Genomic DNA, 12,121 nt, shown 5'->3' on the forward strand with positions numbered 1-12,121 from the left:
CGGATAAAACCACGCCTACCGCCTCAGGGATTGGAGCAGGTTTCCCCCGAAGAGCGGAAGGGGAAGTCGTTAGAGAAGAAAGTGAAACCCACCTCCCCGCACCTCCACCCCTACCCTTAGACCTAGCCCAAGTTCTAGCCAATCAGACCTGACTCATCGAGGTCCTCACTCGAAATCTGGAAATCAACGGCCGAACGGTGGAAGACCGCAAGACAGAATGGGGGACTTTCTGAGACTCAAACCTCCCACGTTTGCCGGATCAAGCAACCCCCTCGATGCAGACGATTGGATGCGCACGATCAAAAGGAAACTAGAAGCCATTGGTTGCCCAGAAAATCAGCGTGTTCAACTGGCTGCCCACCAACTCTCTGGGATGGCCTTAGCCTGGTGGGACACCTTCAACGTCACCATCAGAGATGCTACCTGGGCAGAATTTGAAGCAGCTTTCCGGGAGCACCATGTGCCCCAAGGATTGGTACAGCTTAAGGAGGACAAGTTCCGAGAATTGACTCAAGACGGAAGATCTGTCAGCGAATATGTGCACAAGTTCACGGAGTTAGCCCGCTACGCGCCAGATGATGTCAATACCGAGAGCAAGAAGATGGCCCGTTTCCTGAAGGGACTCAGGCCAGAACTCAAGACAATTCTGGCTAGCCAAGACTTCCTCAACTTCTCTCACCTTTCCAACAAGGCCATGCAAGTTGAAAGAGCTAAGGAGGAAGAAAAAGGACATCTCAAAAGGAAGTTCCAGGTTCTCCGGGCACAGCAGCAGGACCGGCACCAGAAGACTCGATCATTTGGGTTTCCACCCAAGGGGCCCAACTTCAGTAGACCAGCTGGAACCACTCCGTCACGATTCAGCCAACAGAGTCAGAGCTCTTTCCATTCTCCCTCAGTGGCAAGCAACCAACCTCCGGCGAATGCATGTTGGCACTGCGGTGATCCAAGTCACTTTAAGAACAACTGTCCGCAACTGAAGCCACCGGGACCCGCCTACTCCAACTCGGTGAATGGCCCCAAGAATACCTCGGCATCCGCCCCCAAGGCGCCCTCCGCCGTCAGCCAGCAGAACAAGACTCCGTGCCAAGGGAGGGCACGTGTAAATCACGTCGATGCCCAGGAAGCTCAGCAGGCTCCGGGAGTAGTACTCGGTGAGTTCCTTGTTGAATTTACTCCCGCTACCGTACTTTTCGATTCTGGAGCATCCCACTCTTTCATAGCCACTAGCTTTGTGGAAAAATATGGCATTCCCTCTACTCCTTTAGAGATTCCCTTGGTCACCCGAACCCCAGGGTCCGACCTCCTATGCCAGCTAAAATGTTCCCAAGTCAGAATCCTTTTAAGTGGGGTAGTATTCCTGGCGGACTTAACTGTCTTGCCATCCAAAGAAATTGATGTAATCCTAGGGATGAATTGGCTAACTAAACACAAAGGCATCATCAGTTGCGCAGACAAGACAGTCCTCCTCACCGACCAGCAGGGAAAGTCAGTCTCTTGCCAGGCACAGCCACCCGCCAGTGACCCAATGATGTTCAATCTAACAACGGAAAGTATATCAGTAGTAGAAGAATTCATGGACGTGTTTCCAGAAGAATTGCCAGGAATGCCACCAGAAAGAGAAGTGGAGTTCTACATAGATCTAATTCCTAGAACAGCACCCATCGCAAAGAGACCATACCGCATGGCTCCAACTGAGTTAGCAGAACTGAAGCTTCAAATCTCAGATCTTCAGCAAAAAGGGTACATTCGTCCCAGCTCATCACCTTGGGGAGCACCAGTCCTGTTCGTCTCCAAGAAGGATGGAAGCATGAGAATGTGTATTGATTACCGATCGTTAAATGAAGTTACCATCAAGAACAAGTATCCACTTCCTCAGATTGACGACCTCTTCGATCAGCTTCAAGGAGCCAAGTACTTCTCCAAGATAGACCTAAGGTCGGGTTACCACCAATTGAGGATCAAGGAAGCAGACATCCAAAAGACTGCATTCGTCACCCGGTACGGGCAATATGAATTCACAGTAATGTCGTTCGGACTGACAAACGCACCCGCCTTTTTCATGAACCTCATGAATAAAGTATTTATGGAAGAGCTAGATAAGTTTGTCGTAGTCTTCATCGACGACATCCTTATTTACTCCAAGAACCGCGAAGACCATAAGCGTCACCTTCGGATCGTCCTTGGAAAACTCAGAGCACACCAACTTTATGCCAAACTCAGTAAATGTGAATTCTGGTTGGAAAAGATAGCCTTCCTTGGGCATATCTTAACCGCAAAAGGAATAGAAGTGGACCCTTCCAAAGTAGAAGCAGTGTCAAAATGGAGGCAACCAACCAACGTCAGTGAAGTTCGAAGCTTCCTAGGAATGGCAGGGTATTACCGCCGCTTCATCAAAGGATTCTCCAGCATCGCAAGACCAATGACAGAACTTCTCAAGAAAGACCATAAATTTGTGTGGACCCCAAAATGTGAAGGAAGTTTCCAAATCATAAAGGAGAAACTCACAACGACACCCGTTCTATCACTGCCAGATATTCATCAAGATTTTGTCGTATTCTGTGATGCCTCGAGGCAAGGCTTAGGGTGTGTGCTAATGCAAAACGAGAAAGTCATTGCTTACGCATCACACCTACTCAAGCCGCACGAGCAGAATTACCCCACCCATGATTTGGAATTGGCAGCCATAGTACATGCCTTAAAGATATGGAGGCATTACCTAATCGGAAACAAATGCCACATTTTCACCGATCACAAGAGTCTGAGGTATATATTTACTCAACCTGATCTCAACCTCCGTCAGCGAAGATGGTTAGAACTGATCAAGGATTACGACCTAGAAATTCACTATCACCCCGGGAAGGCCAACGTAGTAGCCGACGCCCTCAGTCGAAAGCCATTCGGAATAAAAGGGACCAACTTTCTAGAAGACTAGAAGAAAGAATTAGCACAACTAAATGCATGTCTGGGAATCAACGACAGTCTTGAAGTCAAGCCAATGCTAGAAGACCTCATCGGCAAAGCTCAACGTCTAGACTCAGAGACAGCAAGGCTTGTGGAGAAAGCCCGTAAGGAACAACTCCCGGACCTCAGGACAGATGACCAAGGAGTCCTTTGGTTCAAACACCGTCTGTGTGTACCAAAAGGGGAGGCCCGAGAAGTCCTACTCAAGGAAGCTCACGAGTCGGCCTACTCCATCCACCCCGGAACTACCAAGATGTACCTAGACCTCAAGACCAGATACTGGTGGAAGGGGATGAAGAAAGAAATAGCTCAGTATGTGGCTCGATGTGACATCTGCCAACGGACGAAGGCCGAACACCAAAAACCTGCTGGCCTATTACAACCCCTCCCGATACCTGAATGGAAGTGGGAAGAAACAGGCATGGACTTCATAACCGGACTGCCCCGGACGCAGAAAGGGAATGACTCCATCTGGGTAATAATAGACCGCCTCACCAAGGTAGCCCATTTCATTCCAGTAAAAACTACCTTTGGAGGAGCCACCCTTGCCTGGATTTACCTCAAGGAGATAGTAAGACTCCACGGCATCCCAAGGAAGATAGTGTCAGACAGGGGAACCCAGTTCACATCCAAATTCTGGACAAGCCTTCAGAAAGCTATGGGCACCAAGCTAGATTTCAGTACCGCTTATCACCCTCAGACAGATGGGCAGACAGAGAGAGTCAACAAAGTCCTTGAAGATCTGTTAAGAGCATGTGTGTTAGCTTTTGATAGAAGTTGGGAGTCCAGTCTACCCTACGCAGAGTTCTCATACAACAATAGCTATCAGGCCAGCATCAAGATGTCGCCATTCGAAGCACTGTATGGACGAAAATGCCAGACCCCTCTCATGTGGTCCAACGTGGGGGAAAAGCACTAGAAGGACATGCCTTTGTCAAAGAGGCGGAAGAGAAAGTTGCACTAATCCGCAGAAGGTTGCTTGAAGCTCAAAGTCGGCAGAAGAGTTACGCAGACAACAGGCAGAGGGAACTCCGATTTGAGGAAGGTGACTTCGTCTACCTCAAGGTTTCTCCAATGCGTGGCGTCAGGAGGTTCCAAGTCAAAGGGAAGCTAGCCCCACGTTTTGTAGGTCCCTATCCCATCATTGGCAAGGTAGGACCCGCAGCATACCGCCTGGAACTACCAGAATCCATGTCCGACATCCACAATGTGTTCCACGTGTCCCAGCTCCGCAAATGCCTGCAAGCACCAGAAAGTCACCTCGAAGAAGAAACAGTGCAGATTCAGAAAGACCTTCAATATCGTGAAAAACCAGTGAAGATTCTTGATTCAGCAGTCAGAAAGACCCGCACCTCAGAAGTAAAGCTCTGTAAAGTTCAGTGGAGCAGAGAAGGAGAAGAGGAAGCCACCTGGGAGAGTGAGGACTTCTTGAGGAGGGAATACCCTTATCTTTTCCCAAATCCAGTCTAAATCTCGAGGGCGAGATTCCTTTAAGTGGGGTAGGTTTGTAACATCCCAAAATCCCAACCCAGGTTTGAAACCCTAACCCCCCCTAATCCCCCCTTCATTTTATTCTTCTCCCTTAACCCTACCCCTAGGTCACCCAATCATTTGCATGCACTTAAAATAATTTGAAGCACCTCACATAGACCATATTTATCACCAAGTTCATGTAGAGAATTTTTGTTAAGAGAAAAAGGAGCAAAAAGACACAAAAGTAGAAAAGAAAAAGAAAAAGAAATAGAATAAGAAAAGGAAAAGGAAAAACCCTCTCCCCTCCCTCGGCTGGGCCGGATTCCAGCCCAGCTCACCGCGCCCGCATTTCCCCCCTCTCTTCTGGCCCAGGCGGCCCAAACCGCGCGCCACTCCCGCCCACTGACCACCGGGCCCCGCCCGTCAGCGCCTCCCCGCTCTCTCTCTCTCGCGTGGACCTCTCTCACTAGCAGCCTGACCCCACCTGTCAGCTCCTTCTCCCTCGCCCATCCCTCACCGGCGCGATCGCCGCCGAGCGCCCCTCGCCTCGTCGCCTCGCCATTAATGCTCGCCAGCCTCCGCGACAACCCCGCCACTGTGCTTGAGCCGACCTCTCACCCCCTCAGCCTGCCCGAGCAGTCCCAATCGGCGTTAGCGCCATTCCTGTACCCATGGCGAGCTCGCCGGTGCTCGCCGTCTCCCCCATCCCCCTCCCTCCACCGAGCGCCTATAAAAGGGCCCGCTCGAGCCCCGTCTTCGCCACACGACACCAGCCATCCTCACTGCCCTCCTCCTCGAGCCGTTCAAGCAAGCGCTGCCGTGCCCCCTGCCTTGCTCCGGTGAGCTCCCTTCCCCCTCCCTAGTGTCTCTCTATTCAATTAAACTATGGCCGAAGCTCCACCACACGCTCGCGATCACTAGGCACCACTTTGCCTCCCCTGTCGTGGCCGGAAACCTCACCGGCGGCTTCGCCGCCGCGGGCACCCGCCACTGCGCCGTGGACCGGCCGCCATAGGCCCCCACAGGCCAAATTCGCTCCACCATCGTGACCCACTCCAACCGGCCATGCTTCGCCACCCCTTCCCCGCCAGAGAACCGGACCGACGACGGAGAACCGCCGCGGAGTTCGCCGCCGACCGGCCCCGGGCGGACCCCTTTCCCCTCCGTTACCAGTAGCGCCGTCAGCCCCCCCCCCTCTCTCCCTGGCTGGTGGGCCCGCGCTACGGCGCCGTCCCCGCCGCCGTTCCCTCGCAGCTGGGCCGCAAGCGCGCCGAGTGGGCCAAAAATCCCCCCCCCCGACCCAGTTGGATGGAGAATCCCTTTTCTTTTTCTTTTCCTATTTTCTTTTCTCATTTTCACATATATATATTTAGATACTAATATTTTATGCACCAAAAATTGTCTAAATAAATTATTAGGGCACAAAAATAATAAAGTATAACAATTTGCACACCCCACAAAGGTCACTATGTTTGATGTATTGTTATTGTCTATGTTTAATTAGCGGAAGAGGGATCCGATCCTCCGGAACTCTTAGCTCCGGAAGAAGGGCAAGAACCCGACCCCTCCGAGATTAACCTCTTGTGCCAGGAAAGCTTCGACGAAGGCAAGTCCATCTTTCCCTTGATGCATTATTTACCTATCTCTCTCTACCACTGCCTAAGCCTGGATTATGGGATGGGAATCGAATTGCATGGTAAGCATGAGAGAGCCCGCATTAACTATTACTTCGATTAAAAGATATGAGACAAGTAAAAAGGGGTATAAGTGAAATGTTTTCCAAAAGAGTGCGATGAAGGGTACTCACCCTCATCACCTGGTGAAGTAGGATGATCAGGGACTCCCTGGTTTAGGGGAGGGCCTAAGGTGTTGGCTCAGCTGGTTTAGGCGTGAGCAGAAGGATCGTCCTCTCATATAAGGACCGGTTTGTCATCTTTCATTATTTGTACTCTCAAAAGTACAACCACTCGAGGCTGTGTGGGCAGCCACTCAATCTGAACTCGTACGGTCCAACCCCAGGGTTATGAAGGCTGGGGTAGCACCGGGAGGATAAGGAGGGGGAATGTTTTGTCCGGTTTGGACATGGCGGTGGCCTGACTCCTTCCGGTATAACCGTTAAGGTTCGGACGTACAAGGAAGGAAAGAGTTTCGGATTCGGATCTCATTGGCCATGAGATCGCAGAGCCGGACTAGTGGGTAAAGTGTACCCCTCTGCGCAGAGTCTAAACCTATTCGAATAGTTCGTGTCCACTGGTATGGACGAGTCTGGTATGGTATGACAATTAGTGTTTCTACTACAACCGGGAACAGGGAAATGTGTGTGTATGTTCTGGAAAGAAAGTAGTACCACAGGAGCGGGAAGCTCAGTGGTGGTCAAGCAAGTGTTACTTCTATTGTCTTGGGAAAACCCTAACCATTGAGTACTGCCTTTCTCAAAAAAGTATGAGTGACTTCAACTCCACCATATAAAGCATGTACATTATAGGTCACTTTCTCTTTACGGGAGCCGGGTGGGCTTGCGGAATACCTAGTGTATTCACCCAGATTTATTTATGTTTTTCAGCAGCTGAAGACTTCTTTTCTGCTATGCTTGATTGATGGGGTTGTGTCTTCACCCAGTTCTGCCTGTGGCCTGGGCTATTTTATCTTCCACTGCGCTTTATGTTTTTTTTCGGCTCACTTTCGAGCTTGTATCCCCGGTATTGTAATAACATTTTTCAGACTCTGTAACTATTTGAAGTAATGAATGTGGTTACTAGCCTCCTGGGACTAGTAATTGTATCACATTTGAGTCCCAAAGGATCGGGACGCTTCATGGAAGGGGTATAAATAGCCCTCACCCACCAACTAGCTGTTACTGGCAACTCACTGCGCACGGGCGCACCGGACAGTCCGGTGCGCCACCGGTGCGCCAACGGTCATTTCCAACGGCTAGTTCTGACAGTTAGCCGTTGGAGTCATGGCACACCGGACAGTGAACAGTCACTGTCTGGTGCACACCGGACAGTCCGGTGCGATGTCCGGTGCGCTGTCCGGTGCGCCACTAAAATTCAACTCTGAACCTGCGCTCTCGGGTTTCTGCGTGGGAAAGCCTCTTCCCCGGGCCAGCCTGGCCCCACCTGGCAGAGGGTGCACCGGACAGTCCGGTGCACACCGGACAGTCCGGTGCCCCAGGGCCAGAAACCCTAACTCTTGTTTTTCAGCTGATTTTCAAATCGGTTTTCGTTCTAACTTGTGAGTGAGTTCTAGAGTGACACCTAGCACTGTATGTGAGTGTGATTGTGCACCAACACTACACTAGAACTCTCTTGGTCAAACTACTCATCGACAACCCCTCTTTATAGTACGGCTAAAACAGAATAAAAGACATATCTAAATCACGAGTGTCCACATCTCCTTGACACTCGAACTCCGTAGTCCTTCACCTTTTGTTTCATCGTTTTAGCTGTCGCTTCGAGTTCTTATCTCTGGGATTGTTTTCACCGTTGTAATACTTCTACCTGTAATGCGACCTAACTTACCATTTGTCTCTGCAAAACACACGTTAGTCACATATAATATTACGTTGTCATTAATCACTAAAACCAACCAGGGGCCTAGATGCTTTCAATCTCCCCCTTTTTGGCGATTGATGACAACCCTACAAGTTTTGTGAGAGTAGTTTGTTTTGAAGTTTCTGTCAATAGAAAGGATGGTTAGTTATACTCAGTAATCTTTGACAGAAAGAACGTGTACCATAATAATAAGAGTGAGCGCATACACATCGTAGGATTCTTGTTCATATAAAAGTGAAGTTAAATCAATGAATCAAGAACTAGAAGACTGGTGATAAAATATAAGGTGAAAACATAATACACACAGTCAATCATTAAGCAACGAGAGTATATATAGAGTTTGTGAGACAAAAGCACCAAGCTAGTACAGAGAGTAACAAGCACATATAGTACATCAAAATGACTCTCTACTAACTCTCTAACTCCCCCTAGCTCTCACAACTCATATCTCTCCCCCTTTGGCGTCAAACACCAAAAGGGTACCCGAACCTAAACATCTGAAGCGGGAGGAGGCGGCGGGGGCGCATCCGGTCGCGGTCGAGGCAGCAGAGCGAACGCCGGCGGGGGCTTAGAGTCAGTCTCGGATCCATGATCTGCGGTAGAAGCTGGAGCTGGTACTGACTCGGACTGAGGCCGCGCTGCAGGAGCCGCCGGAACTGAAGTGGTCACAGATACTGCCATAGCAGGAGTGGTAACAGTAGAAGCTGGTGGCACTGGCGGCTGAGGGCAGACAGAGCTGAGAACCGGAGAGGTGAAGGCTAGGGTGACCGGCCGGAGCAGAGAGGAAGAAGGACCAACAGAAGGAAGAGGGGGTCCTAACTGAATCGCTGGTACAACAGGTGTCTGAAGCGGAGGAGGTGGAGCAGACTGAACCGGAGGAACTGAGACACCAGAATGTTGTAGCATAAGAGCCATGAATGCCCTGCACTCAGCCCGATCTTGGAGTAGCTGCTGCTGAAGCGAATCCTGCTTGTCTTGTATGGTCTGAAACATCGAGAGCATCCTCTCGGATAACCGGGTCTGCTTGGCTGCCAGGTGAGCCTGCTGCTAAGTGAGAGACTGGAGAATCGAAGCAATAGCAGGGTCAATAGCCGGAGGGGCAGCAGGGGTAGCACTAGAACTCCCAGCCTCATGATCATGCGAGCGTGGGGGCATAGGAGGCGGAGGCGGAGGAGGAACCCCAAAATCATCATCATCATCATCAACTGCTGCATCCTGAGCTTCGAACTGACGCAGAGCAGGATCCTCGGCCAGAGAGTCAAAAACTGGAGCAGAAGCTGGCACAGGAGCCTCAGGCGCAGGACGGTAGGATCCAAAAACAAGGCGTGAGGCCTCAAGTGTGCCCTGAAACTGTGGAGGCCGAATCAGCTGTGCAAAGATGTGACACAAGTAGTGAGCATATGGCAACTGTCGACGAGCACGAATGCCATCCAAAACGGTGTCCTCGATCTCACAAATAAGGAAATCCACGACGTCAAACTCAGAGTGAGAGACCAGGGCACCAAGGAGCCAGAGCTGGATATGTGTGGTAGCCTCCCTGTATCCCATCCTCGGCAGAAGAGTCCGTCTGATAAGCTCAAATAAGTACTTGGCTGCTGTAGTAAAATCTGCCGGTGAACGTCGCGACCCATCTAAGAAGGGCGGGCGGAACAGAGCCGCGACGTGAGCTGTACCCGGAGCCACACCACCGTGAGGGCGACGAGGAGGGTCAGAGGTGCCGTAGCATAGGCTGTGAAGTCGAGTCGTCGACTCGGGAAATCCAAAGAGCTGGCAAATCTGACTGGCAGTAATAGTGACATCCTCTCGCTCAAAACGAAACCTCATCCAATGATGATCCGGGTCTATCCATACAGACGCGTAGAAGACTCGGACCCACTCCTCAACATACCTGCCGCTGGTAGTCAAAAGGGTCAGAAGGCTAGGCAGATATGTGAGGTGCGCCTCTGAGTCAGCACCGGCACTCGCAGAGCAATCTGTGCAGACAACTGTGCCCTGAAGAAGGATTCCTGAATCCTGGTGCTGAAGAGGTCAACTGCTGCAGGGTCCCTCTGGGCTGGTAACCAAGACTCCACGGGTATGTATCTGAACCTACGTACCCGAGCCGTTGTAGCACGCTGAAGGTCAAAAAGTCTCGGATCCGCAGCAAGGGGTCGTACCTCAGTCTCATCGCGCTCTCGGAATCGAGGTGGAGGGATAGGAGGAGCTGAAGCGGGAGCGGGAGGAGGAACAGTGGAAGCTGGTGTAGTGGAGGTAGCGGGTATGGCTGTGGTGGTGGATGGCGCAACAGGGGTGACGGGAGCAGGCAGAGTGGGTGGTGGTGTGGAAGCAGTGGTGTGAGTGGAGGAGCGAGGCCGGGAGGCGAGACGACGAACACGGTATGCAATCTGATCTGACGGAGTCTGTGGCTGATCTCCAAGCTCGGCCTGCGCAGCGGCTGCTGCTGCCGCTGCACGGGCTGCTCTGTCCGTACGCCGCTTCTTGCGGCCTTCCTGCTGCTCCAAGTAAACTGTCTTGCCCTTGACCTGCCTGAAGGGGCGACGAGGATCCTCATCATCGCCTCCCCCTGGCGCCGACACATTCTTCGTGCGCGGCATCCTGAACTGATGACTGCAAATGAGAGAGAGTGACTAAGCACAAATCAATAATATCCGATAGAATAGCAAAGGATGAGATGACTACCTGGGAAGCTCACACGAGAGGTGACGATCCAGGCAGGACAGGAGACGGCACACGGGCAATCAAGGTCACTGAAATGATAGAAGAGGTGAGCACGTATTAGTCACATAGTCATAAGTATATGAAATGTGAATAAATACATTCACAGAGAAATATGGCACAGAAAACAAGAGATGAGACGATCGAGATGTCAAACGACGTGAAAACGACGTTTGAACGATAAACAGTGCCATAGGAGGTTTGGAATTTGAATTGAGGCATGAAACGACATGGAATTGAGCCGATACTTCACGAATAGGTTTATATAGGTGATTATGAGTGAAGTGTGTGCTTGGTTTGAATTTAGGCGAAGAAAAAGAGATTTGGGCACTCGGCTCGGAAACGATCGCTCGAAACGGGGAATTTGGTGAAATTAAAGCCTGGAATCTCGGATTGGCGTGAAATTTGGCAAATATGTTACTGGAAGTGTTGTGAAGGTGCCTGAAAAATTTGGGTTCAATTGGAGCATTTTTGGCTGGTTTGGGCATTTCACCGAACACGTGGGGGCGGAGTTTTAGGGTTTCGGGGAAATGGCCATTTGAGGTGTGAAAACCCTCCCGAAGGAGCTAGGAACCTGCAGGAATGTTCAAGGGCCACAAAGGAACACATTGTACAACATGGATTCATTGGGATTCACAAGATTTGGAATTGGGCACAAAGGGTGGAAATGGGTGCTTCACTGGTGGCATGATCAGAGAGTAAAGGGGGAAAGAGAGAGAGAGAGAGGGATTCGCACCAGAGAGAGATGATGCACTTGGAGGAGGTCGCCGGAGAGCAGATCGCCGGAGAGGAGAGGTGGTCGTCGACGAGGGGTGGAGATCGCCAGAGACCGAGAGAGAGGGGCAGAGAACAGAGAAGTGGAGAGTGCAGGCCTCGGGCGCGAGAGGAGAAAGGTTTTTTAAAAACCGGATATGGGCGCACCGGACAGTCTACAGTGCCTGTCCGGTGCACACCGGACAGCGCACAGTAGTTGTCCAGTGAAACACCGGACAGCGCACAGGAGAATGGAGTTTCAGCGCGCGGCAGCCGGTGCACCGGACATTGCACAGTGCAGTGTCCGATGCACACCGGACTGTCCGGTGAGCCCAGACAGAGGGAAATTTTGAATTTTTTGAAATTTTCTATCTAGTTCCCAACCAAACCAAATCCCAACTTATAAACACACAAAATAACACTTGTTGGGACAGGTATTGGTTCCCTCATGTATTTTTTCATATTTTTCAAAATATTTTGCCATAGGCTAGATAATTTTTAGAGAAAATAGGCAAATGGTGAAATTTGCATTTTGGCTTTCACTAGGGGTTTTCATGAGTGATTTGAGTTTTGAATACTCCCCCTAAGTGCAGTACCTCATGCATATTTCAAGAACCAACAATTGCATAAAAAGTAAAAATTTAAGTGCTAAAAGCTTAAAACTA

This window comes from Zea mays, chromosome 2 (genome assembly GCF_902167145.1).
Source record: "Zea mays cultivar B73 chromosome 2, Zm-B73-REFERENCE-NAM-5.0, whole genome shotgun sequence".
NCBI classification, from domain to species: domain Eukaryota; kingdom Viridiplantae; phylum Streptophyta; class Magnoliopsida; order Poales; family Poaceae; genus Zea; species Zea mays.